This window comes from Callorhinus ursinus, unplaced genomic scaffold (assembly GCF_003265705.2).
Source record: "Callorhinus ursinus isolate GAN/ISIS: 27379988/994484 unplaced genomic scaffold, GSC_fseal_2.0 scaffold12, whole genome shotgun sequence".
NCBI lineage: Eukaryota > Metazoa > Chordata > Mammalia > Carnivora > Otariidae > Callorhinus > Callorhinus ursinus.
Window position 1 is genome coordinate 66,162,013 of NW_027397074.1, and position 11,950 is coordinate 66,173,962.

At 33.0% G+C, this 11,950-nt stretch overlaps 2 pseudogenes; both read left to right on the forward strand.

The window, feature by feature from the left end:
* The first annotated feature begins 2,760 nt into the window (after positions 1 to 2,760).
* Positions 2,761 to 2,859, forward strand: LOC112818632 (U6 spliceosomal RNA; annotated as a pseudogene).
* A 5,659-nt stretch (positions 2,860 to 8,518) lies between these two features.
* On the forward strand, positions 8,519 to 8,639 carry LOC112818631 (U4 spliceosomal RNA; annotated as a pseudogene).
* The last annotated feature ends 3,311 nt before the right edge of the window (positions 8,640 to 11,950 follow it).

The window sequence follows — 11,950 nt, forward strand, 5'->3', positions numbered from 1 at the left end:
GACAGAAAATGAATGGGAGGCAGTCCAGAGATTAGCCAGAATTTCAAGAAACTATCAGCACTCCTAGAACTATAAAGAGAAGAGGGACCCTTAGCCACAGCTGAGGAGTCAGGACTATTCTACCTGAAGCTGGAACCGCAAAGCAGTGGTAGCCATTTTGAAAGACAAAGGAAGGAGGTATTTCTCCTGGTTTCTCCCAGTCTTCTAACTGTCCTCCAGTCCTTGTCCCACCAATGTCTTCCAATGGCTAAACCAGGCCAGAGCAGAAGCAAGCTGGTAAGAGAAACACAGAAAAGGAGGATATAGCATTGCCCCTCCACCCACCCAAGGCAGACACTTGTGTGCTTCTTCATGGAGTTTGGCCTTTATCCATAGGTTTTTGAGAATGTATTAATTTTCCTAAAATAGTGAAAAGTAGGTTAAGATTTTTGGTTTAGATAGATGACGTCCCAGTTGCAGCATGGATAAAGGAATTGGAGAAAGCAAGACTGAAACCAGAGAAGCCAGCTAGAAGACTTTTGCATTAGTTCAGAAAAGACAGTGAACTCACATGCTATGGGACATCATTAACCCAGAAAGGGTATAGGGGAGCAGGAGCAGATTAGGCTGAGGAGAGAAGGTCATTGATTTGGGAAAATACTAAATTTAAAGCGTTCCAAAGGAGGACTGCTGAGTAGGGAGTCTGTGACTTGACTTGTCAGAGGGAACATTTGTCTTTGAAAGCCATTGGTTAATAGAGCTAGTAGTTAAAGCCATGGGTGTGGTTGAGACAATTTAGAGGGAAAAGAGAAATATATAATGTCAAGATGTCCCCAGAATTATATCATCAATTCTAACTAGTGTGAGGAAAATCAAGTAATAAACCTCTCTGTAACATTTTGTAAAAATACAGCTTATATGGATCAGTGGGCATAGAGCAATGGAGGTGAGCTAAGTGGTCTGTGAAGGGTTCTCTTTTGTCCATTTAGTGCCACTAATGTGCAGTGAGCCAAGTAAAAGCAGGAAGCCCAAAGAAACTGGATAAATCGCAGCCTTTTAAAACAGGTAACAGGGTAGCTATCAAATGGGAAGAGTGCGTGAAATATCTATTCTAAAAATTAAAGTCCCCTTTGAAATTTCAGATTTTACTATTATTCAACAGAGGTGTATTTCTTTATATAAACTAAACAATACCTGTACTTTGTCCTTTAGATAATGAACACGTTCTATAGAGATGCTTTAATTCATATCTTGATAGAATCGGTTAACACAAATCAAGAATTTATCAAAGGGATTATATATATGTATATAAACATGTGTTAATATATGTGCATCTGAGTATATGCCATTAAAGAAGTTTGCCTGGAACAATAATAGGTACTGATTTGAAATGCCTCACGATAATCTGAAGCAGATATGTGATATATGCAAGAAGTTATAAAGGAAACATTTCTCAGTTCAAAACACTTTAAATATCTCATACAAGTAACACCTGAAAATTACTGAAAAAAATGTAGAAACCTATATAATTGTAATCACAATAGTAAAAACCAGAAATTTGTCTGATTACTTGATGAATCACAGAACACTTTAAAAATAACTGGGAAATCATCGGCCGAAGAAAACACCCTTTTCCATCAGAACAATTTTAAAATACGCTAATATGCAAGTTATTTATACACACTCACCCATACATATATTTTAAGAACTACTCAGTATCTTAAAAGCAATCACAAAATCAGTCTTTAGCGTAATCTTCATCTGCATTTTAATGATTTCAAAATACAGACACATTATAGGGCCTGAGGTTGCATATTGCTACATTACTAGTTTCATAGCATTGTGGCTTTCCTTCTTAGTAGCAATAAATTCTAGTAAACAGAGCCATTAACAGCATTTTTATAGGGTCAGATGGAGCTATGGCACTAGAAGTGTGGTGCTAAGTAAAATTTGAAAGCTACTATGTTATACTCAACTATTTACTAAGACATTAAAATCAGGTCTTCTCAGGGATATTTGAATGTTTTTCATGATCTTTTCTCCCCTTGACAGTTCTCTGGCTTTTATGTGACAATTTGGGGGAAAAAAAAAAGATTACCTAAGGTTTCACAAAGTTTGAAGTTCTCATTAAAATATGAGCTTTATAAAAGAATATGGCACTCTAAATAAAAGTAATTAAACTAGGTGATGAGTAAAACTGCTCATGATCATATTTAGAAATATCTGTGTTATGTTAATAATTTGAATAAAGGTAATAATGATTTTGAATTCTGTCATAACATGGAGAATCTTTGATCAGTACAATTCAACAAAACTGGGATTCCCTAGTTCTCCAAGAATGCATTAAAGATTAGTTTTGTCTTAATAAAGTAAAATACCAATATAATATTACACTATAAAGACCATCCTTTAGTTCAGAAAATTGTTCTTTACTCACCTATGCATCTTTTTAGGTTGCAAAAACATAAGTTTTATTACGCATGTATCATTTTATATGAGCATAAAAAATGAAAAAAGTTATATAAATTTAAATTTTCTATTTTGACTTTTACTTTGAGTGCATAAAAATAACATTCCTTGAAACAATAGATTATATAATTATATTCTGAATATCTAACAATATCAATTAAGTTTTAACATAATTTGGAAAGAGACTAGTGTTGAAAACAAATCTGGTTCTTTATTACTAGTGATATGGAAGATTATTTTACTTGTTTGTAGGCAGACATGTTTTATGTAAGCAAAATGTGTTTATTTTAATAAAAATTAGAAAAAAGTCAAGTGCTTGCTTTAGCAACACATATACTAAAATATTGGAACAATACAGAGAAGATCTTGCACAAGGATGACACGCAAATTCATGAAGCATTCCATGTTTTAAGAAAAGAAAAAAGTCAAATTTTATATACATGATGTCATAGCTACTATTATTTGGGTTTGAATATAAGTTTTGGAAATGAAGTTGATTTAAAATAATACTAAATAGTAGCAAAAATGGCACACAGATAGGATAAAAATCTTGCAAGTGATATGTGAATAACTGATATTGGAGAAACATGGATGTAGTCCATTCCCTCCGCAATATTATAAAAGAAACTGAGGTCTAGAGAGATTAGATGATTCACACAATTTGACAAAACTCTTAAGTAAAAGAGCAAGTCAGAATACCTGCCTCCTAGAACCAGTACCTTCTGCTATACTAGGATAAACCACCTCCCCTCTACCACCCCCTTGATAATTACATTAATCGGGATAGAATTGAGTGTACAAATTATGAATGCACTCATATAACTAACTCTTTAAGGAAAATTTTAGATAATGCTTTAAGCCATCAACTCAAAACAAAACTGCCCAGAGGTACATAGGTACATACCCTAGCACTTTCTAAAAACAAAAGGAATAACGCATTGTCTTAAATCACCTAGGTAGTTTTTTTGTTTTGTTTTTATTCCAGGTGCCCATTTTTGTGGGTGCACTTTTTTTTTTAAGATTTTTACGTATTTATTTGACAGAGAGAGACACAGAGAGAGAGGAAACACAAGCGGGGGAGTGGGAGAGGGAGAAGCAGGCTTTCCACCAATGCAGGCTCTATCCCAGGGTCCTAGGATCATGACCTGAGCCTAAGGCAGGTGCTTAACGACTGAGCCACCCAGGCGCCCCACCTAGGTAGTTTTTTATTATGAGAGTGAGTGTTCATTTTTCACTCAATTTTGACAAAATTGTTCTTATATTAATTTTCTTACTAAATTAAAGTTTTAAATAAACATTTATTTAAAATCTGACTTCCCATCTTTTTACCTCTTTTGTTCTAGTACCTTTGTATGACATTCCATACATAAATATTTCAAATAATGGTCAACTTGAATATAATTTACATACACTTATTCTTGAAATGTATTACTTAAGCATAATGATTTTGGTTGTGCTTACATTATTAATAGGTATTCTCCCTAAAGCGAATGCAAGGCTAAAATTTCAATAGGTGGCTGATAACATTTGTCCTGCATTTTCTATTAAACGTTTCCCCATGGATCCTAGAGAAATTCTTTATAGGATAATTTAAAAGTATTTTGCTCTTTGTATTCTCTTCTGGAGGATTTATAATGATCTATACTTTCATTAAGATTCTCTCAGGTTGTACAAGACTTTTACATAACCATAAGTTTTGATAATTCATTCCCATATAGTAGAAATTAGTGTTAAATGTCAAAGAGGGTACTTCCTATGTTCTCCTCTAAGGATTTTAATGGTTTCCTGTCTCACATTTAGGTCTTTAATCCATTTCAGATTGATTTTTGTGTATGGTATAAGCAAGTGGTGCAGTTTCATTCCTCAGCATGTTGCTATCCAGTTTTCCCAACACCATTTATTGAAGAGACTTTTTTCCATTGAACATTCATTCCTGCTTTGCGGAAGATTAGTTGACCATATAGTTGTGGGTCCATTTCTGGGTTTTCTATTCTATTCCATTGATCTATGTGTCTGTTATTGTGCCAGTACCAATACTGTCTTGATCACTACAGCTTTGTAATATAACCTTAAGTCCAGAATTATGATGCCTCCAGTTCTGCTTTTCTTTTTCAAGATTGCTTTGGCTAATCAGGGTTTTTGTGGTAATATACATATTTTAGGATTATTTGTTCTAGTTCTGTGAAAAATGTTGATGGTGCTTTGATAAGAATCACATTAAATATGTAGATTGCTTTGGGTAATATAGACATTTTAACAATATTTGTTCTTCCAATCCATGGGCATGGAATATTTTCCATTTTTTTATATCATCTTCATTTCTTTCATCAGTGTTTTATAGTTTTCAGAGTACAGATCTTTTGGTTAGGCTTATTCCTTTGTTACTTAATGTTTTTTGGTGCAATTGTAGATGGGATTGATTCCTTGATTTCTCTTTCTGCTGCTTCATTATCATTGGTGGGAATACAAAGTGAATACAAAGTTTGAACAAACAACAGTTTTCCAGCATCTTGTGAAGTTAAACATATACTTAAAGATGACCCAGAAATTCCATTTGTATGTGTTTACTGAAGCAAAGAGAAAAATTTCCTCACGCACACAGTTTATGTGAATGGTTATAGGATAGTCCTTCAGCTTAGGAATGGATAAACACCCAGTGATGGGAGTACGACTCAGCAATAACAAGGGATGCACTGATGTTGTACCAACAACCTAGTTGAATTTCACATGCACCATGTTAAGTGAAAGAAGCCAGCCTCAAAGACTGGGTTTTAATAAATTTAATAATTTTAACACATAGGTTTATAATGAGGATGAAAATGACATCACAGATGTGAAAGTGCCTAAAGTGAAGCAGGTACTCAATGGAGTTCCTAAAATAATATTAGGATAATGAAGCTCTCCCATTGTCTGGATCTAGATCCATTAAATACAAAGAACTCCAATGTTTCAACAAAAATGATAGTCTCGTACTACATGGCAACCAATAATTAGTGTTTTGATGGAATCACCTACTGTTAATTCAGTAGTACCAACTATGTGAACTATGTAGAACTAGCAAAGGAAATGAGGAGTGGCAGTGTATTTTAGGCTTAGACTAAAACTAACTTAAAAGGATTTGATTTTTTATTGCAAAGAAGTCTTGCTTTGTGTTCCCACAAAATCTGGCATATAATGTTTTAGAATATTTTGCATTCTGTTCAGAAAGAAATGTCTTATATTCTTACTTGCTACATGGAAATTTGAACAATTTACTAAGTGATTTGTCCAATAATGTTGGACAACATTTATTTGTCCAATAAATGAATTGGACATTAATTTCAATTTGTACCTGCACTGTGTGGTGGCCTTTAAATCTTGATATTTATATCAATGTCTGCACTTGTGAAGCCATTGATTCTACCCTGCCCTGCTTAAAGAGAAACTTAAAATGGCCTTTGAGTCTATTATTCTGAACTTGCTATAAGAAAACGTTTTTGTTACTATCCTGAAGCAGAAGCATGCATTTCACAACACACCATGTGGTCTTCCACTGAGCTAACTACCGTGTGATTCTTGCACTGAGTTTAATATTGAACAAGTAAAATGTATTACAGCTGAAATATCAAGTGGGATAATGTAGCCAAAGTAACATCTAGATTTCTCCAGAATTTTAAAGTTAGCTTAAATCTCATAGTGATATAATCTTATAACTCTAAGGCTTTTCATTATTGTTCTAAACCAAAATATTCCATACATCTAATAACTGTATTTAGCAGTTTCATAGGACACAGGTTCAATGTATAAAATCTATTGTATTTCTATATTCTAGCAACAATTTAGAAAATGAATTTTTTTAAAAAATACCATATAAATAACATTAAAATGGAAAACTTTTAAGGGATAACTAACAAAATTTGTGCCAGACTTGTTCAATAAAATATACAAAATATTTCTGAGAGAAATTTTAAGGGTATAAATAAATGGAGATATAAAAAAAGTAGATCAAAGACTCAGTATTGTTAAGCTGATCATTCTTCCCAAAGTTAACTATAGATTCATCAAATCCCAATTAAAATCACTTTTTTTGTAGACATTCACAAACTAAGACTTTATATGTAAATACAATGGACCTAAAATGGACCAGATAATTGTGAAAAACAACAAAATTGGAAAATTTACATTATATGATTTTAAGACTTACTACAAAACTACAGTAATCAAGACAATGTGTATGATATAAAGAAAACATTTAAATCAATGAAACAGAAGAAAGAATCCATATGTATGTGTGTGTCTGTGTGTGCGTGCGTGTGTGTGTGTGTGTGTGTGTGTGTGTATAATCTCCAATTGATTTTCAACAAAGATGTTAAGGCAATTGAATAGGTAAAGAATTGTCTTTGAGAAAAACAGTGGTGAAGTAACTGGATATCCATATGCAAAAATATAAATACTAACCCTTGTCACAAGGTGTTAAAAATTTAACTCCAAATAGAATAAAGACCACAAAGGAGCAAGAAAAACAACACAACTTCTTGAAGAGGACATTGGAACAAATCTAAGTGGCTTTGGGTGAGCAAATATTTCTTAAGTAGGATACAAAAAAGTAAATTAGATTTCATCAAAATTTAAACTGGTGTTCTCCAAAGACATCTTAGGAAAAAGAAACAGCAAATCATAGATGGAAAAAGCATTTGCAAACTATATATCCAGTGAAGGACTTACATCCAAGGTATATAAATAATCCTTACAATTCAATGAAAATTCAAGGAGTCAAATAAAAAATGTTGCTTTAAAGAGATACTTCACAGAGAATATATAGAAATGGCAAATAAACACATAAAAAGACACTCAATGTCCTTAATTATCAGGGAAACACAAATTTCAAATATATACACTAGAAAGGCTAAAATTAAAAGACTAACAAAATTAAGTGTTGGAAAAGGATATGGTGCAATCAAAGCTTTCAGACACTTTATATTCTAACTAGAATATAAAAAGTACAGTCACTTTGGAAAAGATTTTTGGTATTTCTTATAATCTTAAACATTCATTTACCATATGTTCCAGAAATTCCACTGTTAGGTTTTTAACCCAGAGAGAAAATATATTTTCACACAAAGATGTGTGCATGAATGTTTGTGGAAACCTTAATCTTAATAGCCAAAAACTAGGAAGAACTCAACTACCCATCATCTAAAATATGTGTAATTAAGTTATGATATATCTAAACAATAGAACATTATTCAGCAATAAAAAAAAACTATTGATGGATGCAACAACAGGGATGAATTTCAAAAACATTCTAAGTGAAAGAGGTCAGATGCAAAGACTGCAAACTCTATGATTCCATTTATATGAACTTCTAAAAAAGGGCAAAACCATGGGATACAGAGCGGATTAGTGTTTGCTAAGGTGGATGGCTGGAGGAGGCGTTATTGCAGAGTGATGACAGAATTTCTGGGGGGTGATAGAAATGTTCTGTGTCATGATTGTGATATTGATTACATAACAGTACACATTTGGCAAAATTATATGGCTAAAATTGATAGATTTTAGTTCTGTAAATTATGTCTAAAAAAAGCTGAGGAAAAGAAAACAAAATTATCAAAGACCCAAAATTACTTTTGTTTCATGGCTTATTTCTACCGATATTTACTGCATTATAAACTAATACTGTAAAAACTTTAAACTATGTTAATTTATTTTTAAAAAAACTTCATAAACTTAAAAATAGTCTATAAATTAAAAATATCACGGGGCACCTGGGTGGCTCAGTCAGTTAAGTGTCCAATTCTTGATATCCATTCAGGTCGTGGTCTCAGGGTTGTGAGATCCAGCCCTGCATCGATGGTGCTTCATGTTTAGCCCAGAGTCATTACCTCTCCCTCTACCCTTCCCCCCACCATCCCTCACCCCTGTGCTCTCTCTCTCTCTCTCTCTCTCAATAAATAAATAAATAAAAATATGTTATATACAGTTTTTATGAAAATAGATTTTAAAATATTTTACTATCTTTCAAAAAGTAAATCCATTACATATTTTATGACAAAAACTTTATTTTCAAAACAAAATTAACTCCCTGAGAAGAAGCTTTGCGCAGTGGCAGTATCGTAGCCAATGAGGTTTATCCGAGGCGCGATTATTGCTAATTGAAAACTCCCTGAGAAGAATAGCATTGTGTTATATTTTAATGTCTGGCCTAATAGGAGACAGCTGGATTCTCATATCCACTTCTGTATTTAATTTGTTGTGATATATTTTTTTAAAGATTTATTTATTTATCTCAGAGAGAGAGGGAGCAGGAGTGGGAATGGCAGAAGGAGAGGGAAAGAGAATCTCAAGCAGACTCTGCACTGAGCTCAGAGCCTGCCTCACATGGTTCGATCTCAGGACTCTGAAATTATGACCTGAGCCCCGAAAACAAGTGTTAGCTGCTTAACTGACTGCACCACCCAGGTGGCCCCTGTGGTGATATATTTATTAAGAAAATCTAGTTTCACACACATATATTTTGAATAGGGAGGAAGATTTCATAGCTTTTCAAGTGGTAGTTTCTTAAAAATGAGTTGCAGTGTGGAATATAGAACCCTATAAATCCTTTTTCTACTGTTGCATTGCATCTTAAATGGATCTATAACCCATGCATGCAATACCAAACATTAGCTAAGATATGAAGCAGTAAGATCTAGTAAGCATTGCTGCTGGGAGAAAAAAGTGATACACAATGGAAACAATTCGACATTATCTTTTAAAGCTGAACAGGTATAGATCTTTTTTTTTTTCAAGATTTTATTTATTCGTCAGAGAGACAGCGAGAGAAGAGCACAAGCAGGGTGGGGGGGCAGGCTGAGGGAGAAGCAGGCTCCCCACTGAGCCAGGACCCGGATGCGGGGCTCAATCCCAGGACTCTGGGATCATGACCTGAGCCAAAGGCAGACTCTTAACCGACTGAGCCACCCAGGTGTCCCAAGTTAGAGATCTTTTAAAAATGTCCACATCTATTCCCAAACAGACAGGTATGAAAATATTCCTAGCAGTATTGTTTGTAATACCAAGATACTGCAAACCTTCCAAATGCTCATCAGAGAATAATGTACAAATAAATTATAGAGTAATCCCACAATAGAATAAAAATATACAGCACTGACGAAGACTGAACAAAAGCTACATTCAACAACATATATGAATTTTAGAAAAGTACTGTTGACTGAACAAAAATTGCTTAAAAATGTACATTGTATAAATGAGACTTAAAAACAGGGAAAACTGGATAAAATATTGCTTAGGGATCTACGCATATGTGACAACTGATAATTACAGCAAGTAAATGATAGGGAAAAATTAAAAAGCATTAGTACTTCTGAGGGAAAGGCATGGAGAGGGAATTGGAGAACAGAACATAGTATCTTCAACAAAAGGTAATGTTTTATTTCTAAAGTTAGTGTGTTTTATTATTAATTATCATTACAATTCATAACATATACAACCTGCATGTGTGTTATGCACATTATCTATATATGTGTTATAGGATTCTTTTAATAGGATTTCCAAAGGTTTTTGAATAGAAGACTTTCCATCTTCATAGTCTGCTGAGATTTTATACCATCACACTTGTTTAAAGTGAGGAGTAACAAAAAACAGTATCATATAAGATTTCCCTGATAGTATCATCACAGAAAAATCCATATTTGATCCATGTAGATAATTTCTTTCAAAAATCAACATAATATGCACTATATATATGAGTCATAAGACATTGTACACTACACAATGTCTTATGACTCTTAACATAGTTGAGACTGAATCACTGAACCCACAGTTTTTCTTTCCATTCTTCCATTAATTTCTATTCTAAGCAAACACAAGCGGTGCCTTACATGAAATATGCCCAGAAATTGCATCGCAAACATCCATTCTTGTGAAACAAATGGAAATCAGAAGCAAACCAAATAAGATTTCTCATTCTACTCATACTTCTCTCATTTTGGCTTCTGGGTGGTTCTTTTTAGACCCACACAGACTCATTTAAGCTCTGCTGATGCAATACAGCATTTATTTTCATGACTTTCCCATCAAATTTAACAATCAGGCAGTAACAAGAGAATATATATTTTCATGGCATTCTTTCAGGAAATTGAAATATAATAACTTTGAATTCCAACTTTATTTTCAAGGTCAGATATACAGTTTATGAAAACAGTGTATTTATGGTTCTGTAATAGAATATTTGATGTTATACAGAAAAAAATTCTCCGTAGGATTTTATAAGGAATTGTCACAGATGTCTTTATTTAATGACATCCATTGTTGGGAATGGAAAGATGTCAAGAAGACTTATTTGATACACTGCCTCAGTGAAATGGTCACAATTACTAGATGAGCAACATTAGTGATATTCTTTTCTTTTTTTTCTCTTTCCGCGTATCTAGCCCTTAATTTTAGTTTTTCTTGGCTTTGATGTCTTTCAGGCTAAAGACAGCTTTGTAAAAGAATTAATGCACTCCATCCTCATTATAAAGTCTTTAGGAGTCATACATTTTGATTGTAATAAGTAGGCTCTGTTATGTTAAAGATAATTATTGACAAATTAGCACGTTTAGAAGCCAATAAAGAACCAGTGGTTTTGTATCATTACAAACGCTCTAAAAGGAGGAGAATATGTGATCTTTAATTGATAGTACAACTTTTATTTCTGGAGTCTGAATAATAAAATAAAACCAAAAGAATTATAGATTATAATACACTGGGGCTTTTGTCATTTTAAAAGACTTCTTTTTTTTTTAATATGCCATCAATAGAATAAACCTACTATCTATAATAAATCTGTTATTGCTTTTGATGTTTTTTATTATTAAAACAAAGAAGGGATATGTAAAGTATCAATTTCATATCAAAACACCATAACTGAAACACTGCATCAAGAAGAAGAATATTTTTTCAAGCATAATTAACATATAGTGTTATATTACTTTCAAATGTACAGTGTAATGATTCAACAATTCTATACATTTCTCAGTGTTCATCAAGATAAGTGTACTTTTAATCCCCTTATTATCTGTTTTGCCCACCTCCCTAATTACCTCCCCTCTGGCAACCACTAACTTATTCTCTGTATTTAAGAATCTTTTTTTATTGGTCCCTTTTTTTCTTTGTTTGCTCATTTGTTTCTCAAATTCCACATATGAGTGAAGTCATATGGTATTTGTCTTCCTGTGACTGACTTATTTCATTTAGCATTATCCCCCCATCCATGTTGTTGCAAATGATAAGATTTTTGTTCTTTTTTATGGTTGAGTAATATTCCACTGTATATATAAAATATTCATATATATTATCCTTCTTTATCCATTCATTTATCGATGGATACTTGGGTTGCTTCCATTTCTTGGCTATTGTAAACTTAGAAATGCATGTATCTTTTCAAATTAGTGTTTTCATTTTCTCTGGGTCAATACCCAGTAATGAAATTACTGGATCATATGGTAAAGAAGAATACTGTTCCTAATTATGATATTCACAG